We start from the raw sequence: 25,475 nt of genomic DNA, 5'->3' as shown, positions 1-25,475 counted from the left end.
CTGGCCATATCTGGATAGAGAATACTGTACTGGGGTTTAAAGAAATAAGGCTCCAGGTCCCCTTTGGAATTAATTCTACCATTTACTATAATAATATGGACAGCATCTCTCTCCTACATTCTTGAGAATTTTCTAGAGGCTTAAGGGATCCCTATACTCTAAAAATGCTAGGTTATTTTCCTCTGCTTTTGGTGTGGATCTGTTAGGAAAAAAGAAAAGAGAAAAAAATCCCTTTTTTTAATTTTTATTGAGTCTAACAAAAACATGTTCTTGCTGAAACCAGAAGGAACAGGATGTCTCTCACCACTGCCAAGAATATTATTTTGATGTCTCTTTAATTGTTTCCCTAAGGGCTCAAATGGTGTTCAGGGGTGGCGAAGTTTAACAGTTAATGGATCAATCCAGTTTTGTTTCCTGGTTTTGCTGATACAAGCAGTGCAGCAGTGTGCAGTATTGTGTGGTTCTCTTTTGCCATGTTAAAGAAACAAATGAAAACTGAAAAGCCTACCAACCAAAAATGTGTCCATATAGCAACACTCTATGTAGAAGATTAAACCAATGAACCAAATCTGCAAGATCACAAATCCCTGTCAAGTAAAAAAAAAATATGTATAAGTAACTTAAAATTTCAATGTATACAAGCTGATTTATTTACACAGAAAGATGACATGTTTGACAAAACAACCACATATAACTTACGGTATAAATCCCTGTGTAGTGAACATGTAAAATACGAGAATAAATGCCAAACATGGAGGGTAATTAATTCTGAGAATAGGATCTGAGAAATGGATACAAAAGACTTGAAAAATAACAGTAACACGTATGTATAGGTGGCCCACATCTGGACTCCAAGCTACTCAGATGGCTGAGATCTGAGAATCACAATTCAAAGCAGGAAAGTCCCTGGGACTCTTTATCTCTAATTAATCACCAAAAAATGGGAAGTAGAGCTATGGCTTAAGTGGTAGAGCACTATTCTTGAGTTAAAACAGCCCAAGGCTCTGAATTCAAGCTCTAGTACTGGCACAAAAACAAATAAATGCTGGGCGCTGGTGGCTCACACCTGTAATCCTAGCTACTCAGGAAGCTGAAATCTGAGGATCACTGTTCAAAACCAGCCAGGACAGTTAGGTCCATGAGACTCTTATCTCCAATTATCCACCAGAAAGCCAGAAGTGGTGCTGTGGCTCAAGTGGTAGAGCACATGCCTTGAGCTGAAGAGCTGAGAGTCAGTACCCAGACCCAAATTTCAAGCCCCACGACCAACAATAAACAAACAAACAAACAAACAAACCAGTAAGATTTTATAGCATTAAAAAATGTATCATATCTGAGGATCAAGGTTCAAAGCCAGCCTAGGCAGTAAAGTCTTTGAGACTCTTATGCCCAATTAACCACTAAAAAGCTGGAAATGGAGCTGTGGCTCAAGTGGTAGAATGCTAGCCTTCAGCAAAAAAAGCTTCAAGCCCTGAATTCATGCCCTGAATTCAAGTCACAAAACAGACAGACAGACAGACAGACAGACAGACAGACACACACACACACACACACACACACACACACACACACACACACACACATATCATAAAAATATTGAAACAAGCCAGGAGCCAGTGGCTCATGCCTGTAATCCTAGCTACTCAGGAGGCTGAGATCTGAGGATCATGGTTCAAAGCCAGCCTGAGCAGGAAAGTCGGTGAGACTCTTATTTCCAATAAACCACTAGAAAACCGGAAGTGGTGCTATGGCTCAAGCAGTAGAGTGCTTGCCTTGAGCTGAAGAGTGCAGAGACAGTGCCTAAGCCCAGAGTTCAAGCCCCACTACCAACTATATATATATATATATATATATATATATATATATATATATGAAAGAGAGAGAGAGAGAGAGAGAGAGAGAGAGAGAGAGACAAAATGGAAAAAAAAAGTTGAGATTTTGTAAAGATTGAAGGTAAGTATGTAAGTATTTGTGTCATTCTTTTATACTTCCATAAACTATTTTTATTCCAACATCTATTAGGTAACAGCTCTCTAAAATATCCCTTACAACATTTTTTTGGTAAATCTAAAATTTATTCTAAAATAAAAGGTTTCAGTACTGGATCTGGCATCAGTTTACAAATATCATTGAGTTTAAGTCATTAACAGAATCAGAGCCTTCAGCAGGAAACCCTGAACCCAGAGAAGACAGTCAGGTGGCAGAGTGATGCATCCTGACCTGGCCCTGGATTCTTCATGAGAACAATGACTGAGAAGGCAAAGCAAGAAAAGTGTACCCAGGAGAGTGGTACCCACAAAAGTGGCAGCCACTGTTTGAAGAGCAGCAGGTGGCCACTGTGGCTGAGACATGAATTACTTGGAGTGATGGGCAGGAAATTAGGCCAGACCGGAAGCAGGGTGCAAGCTGTGCAGCCATGCTGAGGAACATGGATTCCACAAAGTAGAGGTAACAAAAGTTTCCATAGTCGATGACAAATCCAACCTGCTTAGAAGTGTAGAGAATTTCCAAGATTAGTTGCAACTGTTGAAAAAGTCACTGGATGTAATGAGTCACTGAGATCACAGAGATAACAGCACTGAGATCCAGAAAGACCCAGGAGCTGTGAGATCAACTTCTCCTTTTGACACTTTCACCCTTTGCTTTCCTCTCCTTCCTTCTCACGCTATCCTTTTCATCACCATCACTTCCAATCCCTTTATGAAGCCCATCAGATGCCCTTCCCCGGGAGCTAGTCTATTTTTTAAAATGAGACGCAGCATATTCTTTAGGGAGGTCACTCCATAATAGAGCCTCACACTTCCTATCTCTTTTGTGAATCTTGACAGTCAGAAAAGAAGCATACCTTATCTTTTACAGACTCCTTGGAAGGAATTGATGTTCTTACCTCTGAAGCTGTAATAGGAGATGGCTATAGGGGAAAAAAAAAGTCTCATTCTGCAACATGTGACTTCTTTTCATTTCAAGGAGGAGCTGCCTTGTGTTTGCACAGAGGACCAGGCTTCCAATTTAAAATTGGGGGGTACCACAGCTGCACAAATGTCATATGCATTCATGGTCTTTCTCATGCACCTTTCCCGCCTTCAGAGAAAGGAGCATAAAGCATCTGATCGAGACTTTCTTCCAGCTGAGTTGTTCTCTGATTGAATCAAGGCCAGTTTCTGTAAGTACTGGATTGGAGTCAAAGCTATCTGGATTTTTAACTTGCTCTGGGACCTAAGGCCTTAGCTTTCTTATCTGTAAAGCAGAGGGCATTATGTAGAAATCCTCTCAGTCCATTCAAATCCTAAGCTTTTGTGGCTCTGTGACTCCCTAGGGTCTAAAGATGAACTGTGATCATTTGTTCATATTTTATGACCATCTGCCGAGGGTACAGCAGTGGAGGCTTCACATACTTGGACAAGCACAGAGAAGGACCATTGGCCTGAGAGATAGTCTTCCAAATTTACAATTTTAAGAGAAACATAAAGAATCATATATACGAGCCGTTCTTTTTTGAGGGTACAGATTTGAATCCAAGCTTGAGATAACATCCAAGCCTTATCAGGTAGAACAGGAACATGTCAAAAAAAGCAGCATATACCTCTGAGTCTCTTTTGTCTTTCCTGTCCAATAGAAGCAATGCTCGTCTCTGAGTTTTGCAGGAAACAAATGAGATGGAGGATAAGGAAATATTCTGTACAATGGATACTCCATAAGCATGTGTGTGTAATTCTTATCACTATCAAAATTAGCTGCACTTATTAGTTCAGATATTCTTGGAATGCCCAACAGGAGACAGATACTGTGTCTAGCACTTGAGTTTTATTCTGCAGTATTAAAACCTAACTTACGTCAGGTGATACTCACCAAGCAAGCTGGTCCATTATTGACTGGGTTTTCTATATGAGACTGGCCATACCCGCTGCCTCTCCTCTTTAAACTCAAGTGAATCCCAGCTTCGAGAATAAAACTAAAGGCAGCATGATGTGTGCAGGTAAGCACCAGAACAAAGCCAGAGGCCCTGGGTTCTAGTTTGTCTGTTCCTCTCTCTCTCTCTCTGCCAAGTATCCCTGAATGAATCACATCTCCTTTTTATTTCTTTCTTAAAAGAGAAGGGACAGGAGTGGTGCTGTGGCTCAAGTGATAAAGCACTAGCCTGGAGCACAAAGAAGCTCAGGGACAGCTCCCAAGCCCTGAGTTCAACCCCTAGGACTGGCAAAATTAAAACAAAAGAAGAGGAAATAGACCAAGGAGACTCAGCATTTCCCAAGCCTAACAACATTTTTATGTTTACCATTCATTAAGCATTATAGTGTGTCTTCTCTCCCCAAATCCCTCTATTGAAATCCAAACCCATAGAACCTCAGAATGTGCCCTCGTTGGTTGACATAGGATTATTGCAGATGTAATTAGTTATGTTCAAATAAAGTCAACCTGGAGTAGGGTAGAGTCTCAGTGTGATAGCAAAAGGAGATATGGAGACAGGCAGAGAGGAGAGTGATATGTGAAGTAAAAGCAGAACCAGGGAGGTAAGACAATGCCAACAATTGCCAGCAAACCAGCTGGTATGACGGAAGACACATGCACAAATTCTCCTCCATGGTCCTCAGTTAAAGAACTAACCTGATCTATGCCTTGACTTTGAACTTCTAGCTTCCAGAATTGTGAGATACTGGAGCAAATTTGTATAGTCCTAGAGAGATAATCCATTGCTACCAATGTCCAAAGACATTGTCCAAACACAACTATAGCTTATTTAGCACACATCTAATTTGGTCTCAGTAGTCCATTCCGGTTGTAATAGAAAGCAGAGAGTTACACTTTAATAGAACTGGCAGTTAATTTCTTCTTCTTCCCCCAAGTCTGAACATCACAATGTTTTGACTTACAGCTCAAGAAACTGAACACCACATGAGAAAACTCTTACTCATCCCACTATATATAGCCAGCGATGAGTATAGCATTTAAAAATGGAGCCACATGCACAGGGAAGGCACTGTATTTACAGAATGTTTCCTTCTGGATGCCAGGCTCAGCAGTTTCTCCCCCTCCTTTTCTCCCTCCCAAGGCAACCTCAGCAGAACCTCGAGATCAGGTTCTGTGGAGGGCAGTAGCAAATCTGAGAGTCCAACTGCTGCAGTTAATGATTCAGGAAAGAAACTTGGACATGTGAAAAATGAACGGATTTGTTCAAAAGTTAAGTACTGGGCATGTGTAAGAAACAAAGTTCATTAAGAGGTAAGCATTGAGATTTCCACGTGGAAGGACAAAAGGGATTTCTTTTTTTTTTTTCTTTTGTGCCAGTTCTGGGGCCTCAAACTCGCACATGTTTTTGGATTTTTTGTTGATTTTTTTTTTTTTTTTTTAGCACAAAGCTAGTACTCTACCCCTTGAGCCATACCTCCACCTCTGGCTTTTTGCTAGTTATTTGGAGATAAGGTTCTTTACTGACTTTTAAACCTGGGCTGGCCTTGAATCAGGGATCCTTAGATTTCAATCTCCTGAATAGACAGGATTATAGGCATGAGCCACTGGCACTTAGCTTCAAAAAGGGGATTTATAAGTGTTTCTGATTAAAAAAAAATTATTCTTAATTAGCTGTTCCACTGTGAGGGACATAGTTACTAAAGACAATTATTAAGTCTGATCAGGGCAAGTAAGCCCTAGAAGTTAAAACTTAATTAAATAATGGAGCATTATATACAAATTAAGTAACAGAGCTGATGAACAGGATATGGGTTGTTAGTAAGAACAAAGAGAATGAGCCAAGTCTTTAGCTTTCTTGAGTAGTGTTCTTTTTTATCTTTTTTTTTTTTGTTACAAAAATGACAATCTTATAAAGCTGAAATCAGAAAGGAAAAAGATCTCAACTCAAAGACAGCATGTAAAGCTGGACTGTTGGGTTTCTCTCCCATGCCGGGCTCCAAATCTGTGGGGATGTTCTTTCAGGAGTTTTGTGAGATGGAAATAATGATCTTCTAGAAGTGATTTAATGCCAAATTACATTTCCTGTGATTTAAAAAAATCAGATCTCTGTATTAAATGAGAATTAAGGCAATTTAGTCTAAGACTTAGGAAAATCAAGTGAAGAATTATATGTCTTGTCCCCTAAGCTAGTGATTTCAAAAATGAATATTCAAGACAGTGCATAGGGGTCTAGGAGGAGAACACTCCTCTTCACTGAGGTCCTACTATATGCTATGCACTATACTAGGAAATGAGCAAATATCTATGAACATAATATGCCCTGGGGAATTTTGCATGTTAAAGAAACAGATGGCTAGTATAGAATAAGTGTTTGAGGAGAGTTTAAGGGGAAAAAAACATAGAAATGTTAGACCGGGTTTAAAAGGATCCAATAAGGATGAAGGAGACCACTGGGGGAAATCTCAAAAATGAAGCACTTCTCCCTTAGGGAAAAGAGTAACGGCCCAGGTCTAGAAGAACAGTGACTGCACTGTAAATGTTAAAGGATGTTCCATAGAAGACACAGCCTTAGAAGAACAAACTCATTTCCTATCCCCAAGCCTTCACCATGCACAGATATGACCGAAGAAATGTACACTCAGGTATCTCTCTTCTCTCATCCCAAGTCTCCCACTGGTGCCATTCTTTGGCCAAACTCAACCAAAAGGCAGAAGATGAGGGCACATGCCATCAATCCAATCCACCTCTTAAGAAACAAGAAAAGGTCAAGAAGGGGGAAGAGGCACCTGCAAGGTGCACAGAGAAACCTAGCACACACATTCTAAGGAAGAAGGAGAGAGCCAAGTGCTGGTGGCTCACGCCTGTAATCCTAGCTACTCAGGAGGCTGAGATCTGAGGATTGCAGTTCAAAGCCAGCCCAGGCAGGAAAGTACCTGAGAGTCTTATCTCCAACTAAGTACCAGAAAACTGGAAGTGGAGCTGTGGCTCAAGGGGTAGAGCGTTAGCCTCGAGCTGAATTGCTCAAGGACAGCACCCAGTCCCAGAATTCATGTCCAACCAAAAAGAGAAGGAAGAGAGAAGATCAGGGGTATCAGAAGTCAGAGTAGGTCTTCTGAGAAAGTGACATTTGAGCAAAATCCTGCAGCAAGTGAGGGCATTGTATGGAAATTCAGTGATGAAAAACAGAGAAGCCATATCTTGAGAGGTAGAATTGAGAGTCTTTATTGGAGAGCCAGCAACTGTAGGTGGACTCCCGTCACAAAGACCTACAGCCCAGAACTGAACTTGCACCAAGCTTTTAGAGACAAAAACCACACTTGGGTGAGTTACCCAAGCCCAGCAAAAATAGACCATATAAGGAAATGCTCAGGTATAAGCAAAATTTTCCATCGAGGTAAATACTCAGGTCTGAGCAAACCTTTCCTTATAGGGAAACAGTCAGGGTTGAGCAAATCAGACCATCTAGGGAGATGATAGCAAAGCTTTCCTGGGGCTAAACAACATGACATTTACAATTCAAAGAATGGCCTATCTCACCTCTAGGCTTCTTTGGAGATGTGTGGAAAGCCTCCACCACCCAGCAAGACACCAGAATGGCTGTGAGAGCAAGCCATGTTACTTAGACCCAGTCTCCCTATTTCATTATGAACCAGTGGCTAGCTGATGACAAAGCATCCAGTGCAGAGACTCCGTGTTACCACATGCTTGGCAAGGTCAAGGAACAGAAAAGGAGGTCATTGTAATTGCAACTGAATGAGACAATGTGCTGCTGGTATCCAGTGTCCTACAGGGTAGCAACATCCATATGTCATTTTTGGAATAAATATTCATAGAAGTAGGTTGCATAATCACTGTGTCTTTTGCACAGATAGGGCTATACTGCCAAAAAGTTTTGCAACTACTGCTTTTGAGACATTGCATTCTTATTTGATAGCTGACTGCATAGAGGCAACAAAGCTTTCCTAGGCCAATAGCCAGCTTCATAGAACAAGATCAGCCCAAGGCTGGCCTAAGGAGCATCAACTTGGACTCAAGTCTCCTGTTCAATAGTTGCCTACCAACACTGTAATCCCCTCCTGCTTTATACAGTGTGGTGTTGCAGGTCAAATATCTTGATGAAGTTTCCTTCTGGATATGGAATCTTGGCCAAAGACACCACCCTGAATGCTCAGGCCTCAGAACCTCACCACCCGGCCCTGTATTGGCATTTTGACAAAAGAATCAAAGCATAGAAATTTCAAACATACATGCAGATAGTCAAATACTGTCATTTACTGACAAGCACTTGCAGCTTTTGATGGAAGTCCTGAGACTGAGTTAAAATTAATTCATGAATGGACTTAAAATTGGAAAGGGAAAATGAGACTATAATTATTAAAGGTTTTGCCAATTCTGCCTCACAGCTGTGGGCTTTCATGTGAGTTGGTTTAAGGTATATTTAGCTAAAATGTTAAATTTTAGAAGCAATGGCGTATGTGAGTTTGAATTGCACATATTATATAAATGTTTTACATTTTAAATTAAGGCAGAAGCATCAAAAATTGCATTTTTTTGTAAAACAGTAAAAGAAATATAACCAAAGCATTTATGAAGACAAGTCTATTAAATAACAAATTTATTAAACAATAAATTATAGCAGTTATTATAATCCTTGCTAAACATTGGAAAAAAAGAAAATCCATGCTGTGCTAATTATATAAGTTAAAGCTATTTTAAGGGTTATTTTTAACAGAGACAATAAAGTACTCTGAAGGAAAGCATCTTTTGCTGTTTTACACTTTTAATAATTTCTTTTTTTTTCTAATCATAAAACAAATGCTACTCAAAAAACAATTGCTAACCTGGACATTTTTCAGGATTGTGATATTCATCTTTTCTCATTTCTTTTTAGCAAATAGAGATTAATATTTTTAGAACATGAATGAATATACCTTCTGAAATCTAAATGTAATATTAACAATAAAGGGAATGTTTGTATAGATACCAGTCAGGAAATTTCCAACCATGCAGTTACTTCTAGTTTAATCAGATATTAAAAGATTAGAAAGTCAAAAGAAAGAAAGGAAGGAAAGAAGGAAAGAAGGAAGGAAGAGAACACAGGAACATTAGCTTATCATTGTGAAAGGAACTCGCTACCACTCCAGCATCATCAATTGAGGAAAAAGGGAAGAGAATTTAGAAGCTTATCAAAGGAGACATTAGTAGATTATCAGAAGGCATCATGAAACTGGAGGCTCAGAGCAAGATTTTCTCCAGGTGAAGACCCTGGAGATGGATCCTGACAGGATGGAAACCTGTCTTACGGTGGGGTCTCAGAAGTCACTCACAGTTCATTGGTGCTGGGATACTCCAAGGGAGTTTGATAGGCTGATTCTGGGAGATGAGGGAAGATCTGTGCAATGGAACCAAGAGATACTCCTAGAAGCAAGTGGTGCTGCCAGGGTAGCATCACAGGAACAGGTGTTGTACAGTAACTCATTCACAAGAAACAGAGAAGCCACATTTTGAGAGGTTGAATCAGGAGTCTTTATTGGAAAGCCAGTGACTGCAAGTGGACTCTGGTCACAAAGACCCATAGCCCCTCAAATACAATTAATACTATCAGAAAACTGAGCCAGGAGAGCAGGGGAGGAAAGAAAGAGCAGAAAAAACAATACCAACAAACCAGATCAACTCCAATGGAGAGCTGAAGTGAGATGCTATGTGACCAGAGGAGAGCCAGGAGACAGGAAACATGAAATCAAGAGACATGGCATAATGGTGCCTGACCTGATCTGGGCCTAAATAGTGTCAGGATCAGGGGGCAGGATCACAGGAAACTTGAGAGTCTCCCAAGTTTAAGGCACAGGACTGACAGATCCAGTAACCTATTGTCCAAGTCCCTGCCCCTGCTTCTTGGAATTCAGGCAGGCCATCACCTGGGAGGTAGGACTTCACTTTCCTCCACCATGAAGACAAGATGGTGCCAGTTAAACCCAATTCCCTATCATCTACACATGGCCAAAATGGCACCGGTTAGACCCAGTATCTTCATTTCACAGGAAGTAGATGGGAACAGAAAGTAGACCTAAACAGGAAGCAGACAGTTTGTGGTGTACCTTTGGATTTCTCTGTGGGTGGAGCCTATAGATGAAAGCTGACACATAAAAAATGTGTCTTGCCAAGGCTTGTCCTTAGCATCCCTAAACATAGTATAGAAGGCAGAGTGATCAATGAGAAAAATCTCGTAGTGGTAGTAGTCAGGTCACTAAATCCTAATATTAAAAGAAATTTCATCAAGCCTAAACTCAAGTCTAATGCAGCTTTCTGGGCCTCTTTTTACTTGAAGGGAAATTGTATCTGACCACAACTAGAAGACTAAAGATAAATCTGTCATATGTCAAAGATCTTGGGAATGAATCTAGGTTGGTTTGGTTGTTTCCTTTTTTCCTTGAATTTCTCAAGTCTTTCTCTGGAATACACTTGCTTCTGATTCCTGAAGTAGGCTTGTTTCATATTCTCCTAAAATGGCAACCTCACAATTGAACATAGTCGCTCCAAATTATTCTGTAGGGATTTATAAACCTAAGCATCTCAAAGTTCTTAGCGAGGCCAATAAATGTCTTTATAGCCATATTCTCCATCTTCCCCTGGTTACCAAAGTGTGTTTTAGCACTGCAGCTTCTCCAAATGACATTGCTGAAAGGGACTCAGAGGAAAGGGCAGGGATGGTGGTAGTGAGAAAGAGGTAATGTCTTACTCTTTGTGCTCCAAAGCACTGTATCGTGGAGGCTTGCATGGGTAATTTCACCCCAGTTTCAAAAGGACCCCTGTCTCACATTAAGAATTCAGACTAGAATGCCTTATTAAGTGAAGTTAAACATCTGTCTGTTTGCTTGGAGAATAATTTCCCTGAGTATAATGTGCCTTTACAATTGAGTGGGAATATTTGCACAGCACTAATAGAGTCTACAAAGAGACCCACAAGGTCATGTCTACACTGACAGGAGCATATGCTGTGTTTACAAAGCCCAGGTAAGTGAGCATCAGTTAGATTTTATGAGGCTTTCCCACTTGCTATGGCAGTTTGGGCCGCTTCCAGTCTTTCACTACTGCACAAATAAATGTGGTTCGCAAAGCCTGGCCAGAGTCTTTTCTTCTTCCCCCCACCATGTGAAGATATACTCTGAAATTAAGGTTCCTTGTTGTCATAGTATTCAGAGGTCTCTACACAATAAGGTGGGTTCTACCAACCAACATATTTCAATAACCAGATTCTCAAGGTCAAATAGTTGTATCTGTCATTTTTGCACACTAGAAGCATTCATCATTGTTTTTGTTTTTTTTTCTTAATTTAACAACCTTTAACTGTTCAATTAAGATTGCTGAACTATTCCTACAATGGAAACGTGTACCAGAGAGAAGAAAGCAAGCAAGAATTCAAAGAACACCAGCTGTGTGGTGTGTGAACACCACTCCACTTGGTGGTTAGGATGATTTTAAGATGCCTCAAATTCTATTCATTCTTCTTTCATTCATCAAACAGTTGGTATATCGTTACCACCTTAAGCTCTGGGAAAAAACAGGACATACAAACATGTCTTGCACTATTATTACAATAAGAACTGATATAAGAGATTGGATATAGCACTAGAAGATGAGAAGACCACATTGTATGAGGGTGAGAAAATTACCCAAAGAATTGCTGCTTGAAGATAGCCTTGGAGAAGGACTGGGATTTTAATGGGCATACGCATCCTATGAAGAGAGGAAAGGGAATGGCAGATTTCTCATTCCACTGGAAGCCAAGATGCCTGAAGCCACAGGAGAGTTTTCCCAGAGGTAGATTACTGCAAGAAAAGGCAGTGGGTCTGGAAAACCAGAGTAGAGGAGGTCCCATATCTGATTCATTGGTGGAAGTCATCAGATCTGATCCCAGGAAAGGGAAGCCAAGAGAAACTCCAGTTTGTAAGACTTCTGGATGGATGATCACTTTGGACACAAGGTTTAAAAGGGTGTACAGAAATGCAAAGACAGGGAAGCAATTAGATTCTTCATTTTTGAATCCTGATTGTGTCAGCTGGCCTTGAAATCAGTGTTGGGGACACTAATAATTCTTCTCACCATTTACTCTATCTTTTATCATTTCCTTCTAATGCTGATTTCTTCATTTTCTTACTTTTTTATTGTCTATCTTAATTGACAAATACATTTATATATGCATATATACTTGGAGTTTATAATGTGATGTTTTGATACACATATTAAAGTAAGCTAATTAGCAGATACATTACCTCACATATTTTTTCTGTAGCAAGAAGACTTAAAATCTGTTCTTACTCTCAGCCGTTTTCAAGAATGCAACATATTGATTGAACTTGTAGTCAAATTTTGTATCAAATGATATAATAAAATACTTTATAGCAAACCCTGACATTTCCTTAAATCTCTGTCCCGACTCTAGGGACCCGTAACTAGCATTCTACATGTTACTATCCATTACAACATCTTAGATTCAACAAGTAGGTGAAATAGGGCAGTGTGTGTTTGCCTTTCTGTGCCTGGTTTACCTTAGTGCCCAGAGAATGTTGAGGTTTATCATCTTGTCATAAATAACAGGATTCATCTTTTTAAGATAGTTGCAGGTGTTCCTTATCTGCCTGAATATGTGAAGCATTTCAAACCCTCTACCCTTCCTCCAAAGAGTGTACTTACCTACGTCTAGCCATCAGTTGCCATTCATAGTTCAAACTCTGATGATGATGATGATGATGATGATGATGATGATGATGATGGTGATGATGATGATGATGATGTCAATGTCTAGGAGCAGGCCACGTAGCCTGCAAGGGAGAAAAGGAAATTCCATCTCTCTGGTAAGAGAACTGAGGGGAAAGAGGCTTAAAGGCAGATGGAAAAGGTATAGAAAACCAATTTGCCCTACCTCAACATTTTTCATAAGCTAGCTGCACTAAGTGGTTTTATTCCAATCCTTTGAAGACGGCATCCAGAAATGAGATTGCTAATCCCTGTGTTAAATGGCAGAACTAATTGGCATGGAGAAAGAAGGAGCAAACTCAGCTCAAACAGGCTTAACTTGTACCTTCGTAGATGCCAGTACCCACCTGGTATGAGACCCTTTGCTCTGCCAAGTCTCTGTCCCCCGGCCAGGAAGTATCTGTGTTGGCTTAACTGGAATTCGGTATTAGGTGACAAAACCGAGAGTGTGTCATCCATTTCAGTGTTGAACGCCTGTGGTGTCTCAGCAGGTGCACAAGTCCTTTCCTTGGTGAAGCGTCTACTCTCCGGGGAAGATAATATTCTAAGCCTGGGGACCTCGGACCTCCTGACACACAAAACACAGCCCATTTAAAACATCAATCAGCAGCTATAACCAACTGTTATTTGCTTTCTTCTCTTTGGTTTTGCCTGAAATTGGAATAGATTCTTGAGCCAATTAGGATGAAAATCAGCCAATTAACTAAATCCCTATTAACCTCTCATGTCCAGGGGCGGGGATATAAAGGAAGAAATCTTGCTCAATATATTGAGGTTTTTCTGTATCTCTTCTTTGCCAATTGCTAAATATGACTGCCGTTTCTCTTCTTATGAAAGGAAGGTTAATCACCTACATTTCATTTTAAAATTCCTGGATATCTGTAGCTCATCCCAGTTGGCCCAGAAATGTGGAACTTGAGAAGAAAGAGGTAGGCATTCTTTATCATCTCCCTACTAATAAAATGAGGCTTGAGGAGATTAATGTCAATCTGATAACCTAGAATTACTTAGAGAGTGAAAATTGGGCTGAAAAAGTGGTCTAGTTTTACAAAAAAAAAGTTAGTTATGAGCGCCAGGTGCCAGTGGCTCTAATACTAGCATTTCAGGTGGCTGAGATCTGAGGATGGCAGTTCATAGCCACTCCAGTCAGGAAAGTCTATGAGACTCTTATCTCCAATTAACCTCTAAAATTCCAGAACTGGAGCTGTGACTCAAGGGACTGAATACCAGCCTTCAGCAAAAAAAGCTAAAGAACAGTACCCAGGCCCTGAGTTCAAATCCAAGTATGAACACAAAATAAATTATGACAATACTACCTACTTGTTGTAAAACAACAACAACAACAAAAATCAGGTGCATAGAAATATACTTGCATATATACTAGTGTTTACCTATAATTACACTATTCAGAAATAAACCCTATCCACATTTTGGTTGTTTTATCCCCAGTGAATAGTGTTTCATATATTTAAGACCATATTTTATGTTAAAAAAATTACTGCATAGCTAAATTTATGTTAATGGCTATACAAATATTCTTTACGTGGGTGTACCTCATTTACTAAACCATTCCTCCATTATTGCTTCACATTTAGATTATTTTTAGAGCCTCATTATTATAAATTACGACCTGGTGAATGTCTTTGTGAAGAAATATTTTGGTTTTTAAGCACAGTATACAGTACTGAACTAATAATGCTGTGGACTCTCTTCCCCTGTAAAGAGGGCCAAGAGAAGTAAGGTATGGTGGCTGACTACAGGTTAAAATCTCATGGCCCAGTGTCTAATGAGCAGATTCTTGGCTCCAGACATGGACTATAGTTGATATTTCCACTGATGATTAAATCCTGGCTGTTGGTTGAGTCACTAAAATGGGACCCAGGGATGAATACGTAGTCATGTTGGCTCACATTATGGTGGGGCTATTGTCCACCATCTAACATAATCTTTTACCTTCTTGGCCTTAGAACACTTGAGAAGCCTTATGTAAGAGTGGTTGGTGGACAAGAAATTAGAAGCTAGGTATAGAAGGAGATAGGTAAAATCAAGAGCTATGGTGAATCAAGAAACAGCTTCATAGGACAGGAAGCAAAATCTGAAGGTTTGTTCCTCTGTTCTAGGCCTTCTTATCAGCTCTTGTAGTGGATTGTTTTTTCTCTTTAGCTCTGTAAGTGCTAAGGTCATATTGCTGTCCTTGTGAAGCCAGCAAACTTTCCTTCTTCCTATCAATGTTAATTTCATCAGCTGCTTTTTCTCATTATTGTGGTCTATGAACAATCTGCATTGGAAGCACCGGGCTGCTTGTTGAATAATGCAAATCCCTGAATCCCACTGTATACTTATTTAATCAGAGTCTCTGGTATGAGTTACAGCTATAGGAACTTAAGATAACCTCCCATTTGATGCTTGTGTATCCTTAAAGATGATGAATCCAAATGATATATGACAGTATATGGATATATATGACTGTATAATTGTCAAGCAGTACAGTATTTCTAATGTCTGGCTTTGATACCTATCTCAACTTTCTTCCTTTCTATAGTTTTTGGTCAATTTGCATCAGATTTCCTTGTGCCTCTGTTTCCTTAACTATACAATAAAGATCATAAGGATACCCACATCATAGTATGGTTATGAGACCCAATTGGCTACTACCTATGTAAACACTTAGAATGGAGTTTGTATGTTTAAGGCATCCTACAGAGATGCTGCCGGCATCCTACAAAGGATTTTTTTTTACCCATCCTGGTTTCCCTCTCTCTTCAGAATATTGAAGGGCTAATCTGATCTCCTGTGTTCTCATTTAACTAATGTCTTCCCTGCTCATACGTCTTGATGGGATCTGAAATGAAACTCTCATCACTAGACTGAGGCTTCATTGGTTCATTGTTATGAGTACCTCTTATGGCGTCTGAATTTGGGGTTTGCCTCTTGCTTTCTAGATTCAAAAGAATGGAAACTTTTAGAACAGCTCCTAAAGAGTGGCTTCTTTTTGAGATTATAGGTTATACCATACTGGACAATTTAGACTCTATGTGAGGAGTTTTTGTTGACTTAACAAATGAAATCATGCACTACTTACTCAAAATCATGCACTACTCATTCAAAATGCAAAATGATATGAAAGGTACAGTGATCTGCGACACCACGTTTTTCAGCGACCATCTGATGTCCAAAAGTTTTAGATTGCAGAACATTTCTCATTTACACTTTTCAGATTAGTGATGTTCAACTAGTCCAGGCTATGCAAATAGTCTAAAGAAAAACAAACCAAAAAAGCCTCTAGAATCTGAAATCCTTCCGATACCCAAGTGTACTTTTGCTTTTGTTGCTGTTGTTCTGGTTCTCACTGGGTGTGAGGCAGCACTGAGCATGAAACCCAAGGCTTTACACATGCTTGGAAATGCTCTATCACTGAGCTACATCCCCAGTAACTACAAGCATGTGTTTGTTTGTTTTAAATTTATTGTCTTGTGTGTGTATGTGTGTGTGTGTGTGTGTGTGTGTGTGTGTGTGTGTGTGTGTGTGTGTGTGTGTGTTTCTTTTACTTTTTGTTTTATAGCAGTAATGGAATTTGAACTCTGGGCCTCTACTACTTGAGTTGTACCTTCAGTCTTTTTTTTTTTTTCTTTAGTTATTTTGGAGCTAGGATCTCACATTTTTGCCAGGGCCATCCTAGACTGTGAGCTTCCAATGTATATTTCCCACTTGGCTGGAAAGACAAGTAAATGCCACTGCTGGAGACACTTTTGTTGTTGTTGCTAATAGAGCCTCTTTAAACTTTTTGCCCAGGTAAATCTTTTTTGCCCAAATCATAGCCCTGAGCCAAGATGTTTGATTTCTGCTATCACATTTGATGAGATACTCATTGTAGTAAATCAGGGAGGGGTGGGACCTGCTGGTTTTAGGAATGTGCTTTGTAGCCGTTAATTAGTTTGGCTGATTTACCCAGATTTTCCAATTCAAAGATAGATAGATGGAGGCACCAATATAATTGGTAGGTAGAGATGTAGATTATATGAATAGATAGATTGATAGGTAGATAGATAGATAGATAGATAGATAGATAGATAGATAGAGTTAGAAATATGTTCTCCAAGAACCACTGGGGTCACAATGATAGACACAAAAATAAAGAAATGTCACAGCAAGGCAAAATTTACTTCTGCAGAAGAGTGCATCATGAGCCAGAAATCTGGCAAGCAAGCACACAGAGCAGGCAAGGGCTGCTCCTCTAACAGAGCAGGCCCTGCCCCTCTACTCACATTGGATTAGCTCAGGTTCACAATCTTCTCCTGATTGGCTCCCTTGGATAGGGAAACACGTATTTACATAAGGTGACCTCTAAAAGACTTTGAAATAAGATTAACAGTACAGAAGTCCTTTCAAAACTTACCAATACTCTCTGCTATCTCTAGAACAGTCTGAGGTGGGTCTTCTGAGGTGTATCTTAACTTCACCTTGGAAAAACTAGTTAAGATGAAAAAAAAAAAAAAAACAAAACCTCACATTTCAAAAATCCTGCCTTGGGACTGAGAATGTAGCTTAGTGGTGGAGTGAATGCCTAGCATGCATGAAGCCCTGGGTTCGATTTCTCAGTACCACATAAACAGAAAAAGCCAGCAATGGCACTGTGGCTCAAGCAGTAGAGTGTTAACCGTGAGCAAAAGAAACTCAAGGACAGTGCCTAGGCTCTGAGTTCAAGCCCCAGGACTGGCAAAAGAAATTCTTCCTCCCAAAACAGTTCTGTTCCTCTTTTTCTTTTCTGCACTTGCTAGTATTTTCTTAACAGAATAATCCATAGAACCCAGACCACCAGACCAGAGTAGGAACTTTTAAAAAACCCACTTTGATGGCAAAGGCAGTCTTTCTCAATAGTGATAAGCAAATGCAGGCAAAGGGCAGCTAAGGGAGCCCTATGTTAAACAGGCCACTGAGGTTCAGGCCTCTTGCAGAGGATACATTTCAGGATGTGCTCACTGCTGATTAAATTTGTGAGCAGTCCTTGCAGAGTCTCCTCAGCATCTTGGCCTTTCAAACTCCAATGCTCTTTTAATCTCTTGTCACCAGGAACTTGTGTTTCCTTGGGGCAGTCTGAATTCTTTTCAGGGAAAACCAGGGAGCTGCCAACAGTAATGAGAAAATTTCCGATTCTTGCTATTTCAAAAAGAAAATGTAGGACTCTTAATGTCCAGGGCCATTGATTTGAGAGGGACTGCTAAGGCTGATCAGTCTCTAAAAGAAGGCTTAGCTTAGATCAGCATGAATGAATGTCTTTTGCGTAGGTTGCTGGAGATCCCCTGGAGAGGCTGCAGATTGAAGTATGGCTTGTCAAGCCTCTCACTTTCTCCATAGGACACAACAACAAAGGAAGAGGGCCACATCCGTGCTCTCTATTCTAGCAAGCATGACAAGGAAAACATCGCCTTTCTATTCAGATTATGAACTTGAGTTGTTGTCTTGCTTGGAGAACAAAGTTGTATTGAAGTGCAGAGATCCTACCAACCAAAAGAGAGCTGGCCATTGATAAGCACATTATAATGCAAACATGAATAATTAAGAAGCCAAGAATTGTGTATGTTGACCAAGCTGTGTGATATGCAGTTATCATGGAGTCTTGGATCAGTGCTGTGTGGAAGTAAGACATGCTCTTAAAAATAGAAACTAAGGCAGAACCAAAGAAACATAGGTCCCATGGTTTCCCTAATTGGCCATAATTAATATATGTCTAGGATAATCTTAGTAGATGAGCAGAAGAGCGCAATCGCCATGTACATATGACCATATAAGATGATGCTAAGTGAAATAAACTACAAGACATGGAAATAAGAAATTTTTCTTTGTTGTTGCTGTGTTAATGTACTATGTGAACTTTTGTTTCTTTTGTAAGTTCTTCCCCCTATGGTGTATCCTCTGTTGTTACTGTATTTGATTTTGGTACTCTGGTATTGTATATACATTTATTTGAATTAGGGAAAGGAAGGGGAACAACAGAATGGTGAGACAAAGGACAAAGGGGGAACCAATGAAACAGCAATATACACAAGACAATATGTTGGAAATGATCTGTGCAACTTGGGGGGAGGGGTGGGGGAGAGAAAGTAGGAGAAAGAGAAGGGGAGGGGTAACAAGTCTGACAAGAAATGTACTTATGACCTTACTTATATAACTGTAACCCCTCTGCACATCACCTGACAATAAATAAAAAGTAGAGATTAGTCTTAGGCCAGTGGCTCAAGCCTGTACTCTTAGTTACTTGAGTTGCTTAGATATGGAGAATTCACTGTTCAAAGCCATCTAGGCAGAATAATCCAGGAGACTATCTCTAAGTAAGCAGCAAAAAGCAAGCCTGGAATTGTATCTCAAATAGTGGACCACCAGCTGTGAGCAAGAAAGCTGATCCAGTGCAAAGTCCCTGAGTTTAAGCCTTAGTACAAAGAAAGAAAGGAAGAAAGAAGGAAAGAAAGAAAGAAAGAAAGAAAGAAAGAAAGAAAGAAAGAAAGAAAGAAAGAAAGAAAGAAAGAAAGAAAGAAAGAAAGAAAGAAAGAAAGGGAAGCGTAAGTACCCAAACAGAGAGGCATCTTCTTATGTTCTAAAGTCACATTGATCAATGTCACTTACAGTCTCCTGAGTTGGTATTATTTTACTTTTTTTCATATTTGATCATTAGATGCAAACTTAAGTTTGTACAGGATGGATCAGATAATTACCCCAGGACTGCATTGTTGCTCACTGGAATGGCAGAGAATTGCAATATGCAATGGATTGGTTCCAGGAACTCTCTTGTATTACCCAAAGCCTTAGACGTTCAAGTCCCTTGTATAAAATAGCATAGTATTCTCATATAATCTATACATATCCTTTAATACACTTTAAATCATTTTATCCAATACAGTGTAAATGCCCTTAAGCAGTTGTTACACTGCATTATATTAGAGAATAAGGAGAAAGAAGACCATAAAGATGTAACCAGCACAGGCCAACCTACACAATGTTAGTAAAAATATAATACTTTTTTTTTCCAATCTGCAAGACACCAGGGTAGCAGGAGTGGATTGTAGATTATAGTGTAGTAGTATCCTGGGTGCAATGCCCTATTTCCCTGTGGATTCTGAAACACTTAATAATGATAATTACAGTGATTTCCCAAACCAGATCATAGCAGATAAATGATTCCTATCTGAAGAATTCCATCTTAACAGCCTAGAGGCTGTGGACTATAGGAAATCGTCAGAGGGCTGACTATTTAAAAGAGGGAAAGAAAGATGGCTGTTTTTATTTCAGCTTGTGGAATACTCTTAGCTCTTTCCTTTTTCTATATAAGTTAAAAGGTCCCTGATCCTCTAGCAGGAGAGATTTTCCTGCTTCAGAGGGTGTGGATATAATCTAAAGGTATGATTCCTATTTTTATTACTTACTATGTGGAATTACATTCACATGCGTCAGGAGTTCGTTTCAGTAAAACTATTATTTTACATAAATATGAAAAGGCACTTTTCTAATATTTTTCACTCCATGATTGATTGCCTCCCTGAATACAGGACTTGCCAATTCAGAGGACCAGCTTCAAAAGCTCAGAACATACCATATTCATGGACACAAATTTTAATAAGTGCTTCTTTGATTACAATCCATAAACTGTATTGAAGGACGACAGTGCAAGTCACTGGCAAGGAAATGATATGCAAAACACTCAACTTTAGTCTCTATCATTCATCCTTTCTCTTCATCCACCTACCCATTCAATAAATAGTTCTGAGTGGTTACCTTATGCTGAGCACTGAAATGGGAACTGGAGAGAAGAGAGCAGTTTCAATCAGGAGTCAGGGCCACAAAGGAACTAAAAGCTAAAGGCACCTAATCCTGATATTTTCTGTGCACTAAGTGCTGTTGTAGGCTATGGATATAGTTCAACTTCTAGTCTGGTCTGCCTAGCTCTTCTGTTATTTGTACAACGGACTTAGCCCTGGAGCTGGAATGCTTAACTAAGAAAGTCTTGCAGAAACAAAGGTATGTGGCAGTGGGATTAGGTTAGTGGTAACTCAGCTAGACAATGAGCATTTTAAGGCAATCAGCCATAATTGAGCATTGATAAGATTTGGAAGCTACTTGTGGTTCATGCTTGTAATCCTAGCTACTCTGGAGGCTGAGATCTCAGGATCGTTCAAAGTCAGGTAGGGTAGGAAAGTACCTGAGACTCTTATCTCCAACTAACCACCAGAAAACCAGAAGTGGCACTGTGGCTCAAAGTGGTAGAGTGCTAGCTTTGAGCAAAAGTACTCAGGGACAGCACGCAGGCCTAGAGTTCAAGCCCCACCACCGACAAAAGAAAAAAAAAGAAAAAAGAAAAAAGAAACAAATTGCAGACTTATTGGGAAAGCTAGGCTAGTACTTAAACTGTTTAAAAAAAAATCCACAGATCACTTGCATGTTTTATTCCCTACTTAATGACTGAGTACGTTTTGTTTGAATTCCAAGACTGCTGGCATGATTATTCCTTTTGATGCCTCAGGAAGATAACCTGAGTTCCATTAGTTTTTCAAATGAAAAAGAAAATGTCCTAAATACATGTCAATCTCAAGAGAGACTGGAACAGCTGTAGGCTTCTGAAGGATTACACAAATTCAAATGCAGTAGGAAATTACAAAAAAAGAAAACCTGAAATGTCTACTGCTAGAATAGATTGTAAAGCTAGGCTCAGCTTATGTCCACATACATCTGGGTGCTGAGGTTTAACTACCATTATTGTCTTAACCTTTCTTCATTTGTCTACTTTGGCATTTGAAGAAGGGTGTGATTGGCATCAGCAAGCCTAGTACAGAGAGGGAGAGTTTGAAGGAGAAACAGAGAATAAAATCCTTACCCTACCCAACTAGATAAAGGACAGGTATTCTATGATATCCAGGTGTTTTGTAGGATTTTTAAAAGTGGTAGACCAGATATTTGAATTTGTAGGAAATACTTGCCTGATGTTGCCTCAGTGAACTTTTAGAATTTGCAACTGCTAAAGATCACCTACTTTCAGAGGCTATGTTATTATGACCTGATGCTTTATTCTCATGCCCAGGTGGTGAGTTCGGCAACCCTAGCATCTGGCTCCTTGAAGCCAGATTCAGATTTTCCATAATCTTCAAACAGCTCATGTAGCTATCCAGAGACATCAACTCAACCATTTCCTTCAAAGCTGGGTAGATGGAGAATACTTAATGAATGAATAAGTTTATTTATGAACACACATGGAGGCACTCTTCTGTGTAGTTTGGATTCTAAGGGATTTTCTCTGCAACCTCCATAATTACGAGGAGCAAGGAAAAAACTGCAATCCGATAGGGCACACCCACAGGCTCAATCTTAAACTGGAGATACATGGCACGGAAGCCTAATGCTTGTGTGAACGACACTTTATTCTAGGGGCTTGTGTATCTTCCCAAGAATGAGTCATCTGATTCACAAGCCTTAATTCTGAGAAAACAAAATTTTGAAGGGGAAAAAAAACAACAGCAGTGTAGTTTAGCTTGGTTAGTTTCTGCATGGGGTCTGTGCAGTGAGTGAGCGCAGGAGGGTGTAAGTTAAACCTGAAGGAAAACTGCCAGCTCAGCTATGTACTAGTGGAATTCCCTTGGGTAGGTTACTCAATTCCTTGAGCTTCAGTTCCCCAGCAAACTACACTGATGAAAAATTTGCTGTAAAAGCTGTCTTCTTCCAAGTCCATCCTCAATGCCATGCTCAATGGCTGGATCATACACACACAAGGCTGTGGCCATTGTGACTAATTTCCTTGGCTTCACATTAGTAGATACTAAAGTGCCCACTAAAGTTTTTCACTGGCTTCACTTTAGTGGCTACAAAGTAACCTGATCTCACAAATTAGGAGACAGAGGCTCAGGAAAAATAAAAGGAAAGAAAACAAAATGTAAAACACCTTTGATGCAAGTTAAGGCTCAAAGTTAGAAGGAAGAGGAGAAGGGGAGGAGGGAGGAGGGAGAGAGGAGGAAGAAAGTAAAACCCTGGAGTTAAAAACAAAAAGTTGGGTCTGGGAAGGTGACTCAGTGGTAGAGCGCTTGCCTTGCATGCATGAGGCCCTGGGTTCCATTCCTCAGCACCACATACGCAGAAAAAAGCCAGAAGTGGAGCTATGGCTCTAGTGGTAGAGCTCTAGCCTTGAGCTGGAGAGCTGAGGGACAGCGCCCAGGCCCAGAATCCAGGCCCCATAACCAACCAAACAAACAAACAAAAAAAGATGTGGAGCCAGACAGCCTGAGTTGTTGGGGGTTTTGTTTTTGTTTTTGTTGCTTATGTTGCTGCTGCTGTTATTTTGATATTGATGGTACTGAAATCTCTGTGTCTCAGATTTCTATAAGGCCTATAAGAACCAGGGTAATAAATTCTACTTCACAGATAATTAAGTGAGTAAATGCATAGGAAATGTATGAGACACTGTCCAACACATGGTTCACAGTCAACATACGTGTTATTAGAAGAACCCAAGACTCGAATCCAGTCCTCCTCGCCCTCAATGCTACATCCTGTCTATCTTACTGAAATATCTTCCAACAAGTCACCTTCAAAGCTTCTTTGATTGTGGGTTTTATACTAGAGGCAGCTTTTCAAGAAGTAAAATTTGTCTAGGAGATATTTTTAAGAAAGGGAAACCCATCTATCAGGTATGATTCAAGTATACCAAGCTACCTGAAGACTCAAGGATGGGCTAGATAGACTCTAAGAATCTTAGGTTCTCAGGAATACTGTAAATATTTAGTGCTCCTAAAATTCCTAATCCTGGCAGATTTCCCTAGAGCTTGATATAATGATATATGAAAACTCAATCTGTGCTGAGAAGGGTATTAAAGTAGATGGGCAAAGATGATTTGCTTAATAAACAATACTAGCCTTATTCACTTATTATCTGGGAAATGTCTTAGATCCCTGTCCCATAGTGGAGCACATTTTTGAATAATTGATTTACAAATTGCCTATAGTCAAAATCTTTTATAAACTTGAAGGAATAAATGTATATGACTTATAGGTAGGCCATCTTGAATAAGAAAACAAATATAAATCCTACTTCTTAAAAATGTCAGTAAACTCCATTAGCTAAAAAAATTTAATTGATACGTAACAAAATACCCCAAGCACCCAAAACAATGTTAACAGCCAGACAATTGACCAGGAAAAAATATTGATCACATGTAACAAGGGTTCCTATCTCTACAGTTCAAGTGATAGCTAAAATTTATACTAAATAAATAACCCAGAGAAAAATACACAAAAAATAAGATCAGAAAATGAATATAAATAACTGAGAATATATTCAACCTCAGCAGTAGTTAGGAAATGCAAATCAAATCAGTGAAATGCCGGTTGTTTCCCCCCCCCCCCATTCAGCTTCCAAAATAAATAATGAATAACACTGTGGAGCTGGGGGAGGGGGATGAACATATCACACAGCTGAGTGGAATGTAAATATTCATAGACACCGCCAGCATCTTTTCATGTGTTCTGCCGGCATCCATTATTATAAAGCTTGTGTGTACTTTGAGTGAGCAATCCTTCAGGAATCTTCCCCCACTGAGATGAAAGTGCCCATACTAAAACGAAGATGTTCGCAGCTATTTATCAGAACACTGATTTTTAATGGTAAAAGAAGATGGAAATAACCTTAACATATATACATATGTATGCATATATATATATATATATATATATATATATATATACACACACACACACATATACATTTAAGGTAGAGAACAGTTGAAAAAAGTAAGGCATGTTCAAGTGATGGAAGTTCTATTGTAGCCTTACATATCCATAAAGATAGCACTATCCGTGCTAATATTGACATGGGGTAGAACCTAAGGCATATTACTCAAAACAAAAGGTACTGTGATATCTAAAGAAACCCTAAGAGCATATGTTGGGACAGTGGACTGTGTGTGATGCTGTCCATCCTGTTCACACTGGTCGCCACTGGCAAGAAGATGATTGCTTTTTGTTGTATGCGTCTGTACCTTGGATCACCTGGTACCATACATATGTTACTTGGACTTTTTCCTAAAGGGGAGGTGGAAATGATCTCAAATCCTAATCCTTTGGTAATTAGCCAAGTGATCTTGGGAAGTCATTTGACCTCTTCAAGTCTTACTCTTCTTATTTATATAATGATGATAAATGATAATCTTACACCATGGGAAGGATTAAGCAAGATGTCGAGTTCCTAGCACACAGAACATATTAAGGGATGATGATGAACAAATGAAACACCATCACCTTCCTTACTTTCTTTTTACCCCAATAGATACATTTGTAGGGATGCCAGTCAGTTTCCAACACCGGAACCAACTACAAATGCCAGGGTGACTCGGCTGCTGTACAAACAAATAACCTGACAAATGCCAAAGTACACTGGAGTTAAAACCCTTTTGGATGATCCATCTCATTGCTCACCCCTCCATCCACCCAGACACTGAAGATTATAGATCCAAGAAGTAATTACACATGCCTTATGAAAACAGTGAAATTAGTGACCAGTCTGTGACCTAGACTGCCTTCAGAGCTCTCTGCGCTGAAACTGGGCTGGGAATCTGAAAGCTTTATCTGCTTGCCCTCCTGCTTAGATCCTGTACCCTTTTGATTCTTTTTAATCTTTGCCCCAAGAATGCTTACCAAGGTGCAAAGTATAGATGGCTATGCTATTGCTAATACCTGCTCCCTAACCCCTACTGTAACATCTATTAAATACTTACTACAGAACTAATATTATACCAGACAAGCTCTCAATCTCACAAACAGCTCTGAAACGACTATCA

The 25,475-nt window shown here is 39.6% G+C and overlaps 1 protein-coding gene across 1 annotated transcript in view; it reads left to right on the top strand.

Moving 5' to 3' along the window:
- The window catches only part of Ca10 (carbonic anhydrase 10), a 457,862-nt gene that overhangs the window by 165,015 nt on the left and 267,372 nt on the right, over positions 1-25,475 (top strand). The window lies entirely within an intron of this gene.

This window comes from Dipodomys merriami, unplaced genomic scaffold (assembly GCF_024711535.1).
Source record: "Dipodomys merriami isolate MVZ:Mamm:240054 unplaced genomic scaffold, mDipMer1.0.p SCAF_19, whole genome shotgun sequence".
NCBI classification, from domain to species: Eukaryota; Metazoa; Chordata; class Mammalia; order Rodentia; family Heteromyidae; genus Dipodomys; species Dipodomys merriami.
The sequence above is the reverse complement of the archived record's forward strand: the minus strand, read 5'-3'. Positions and strand labels throughout refer to the sequence as shown.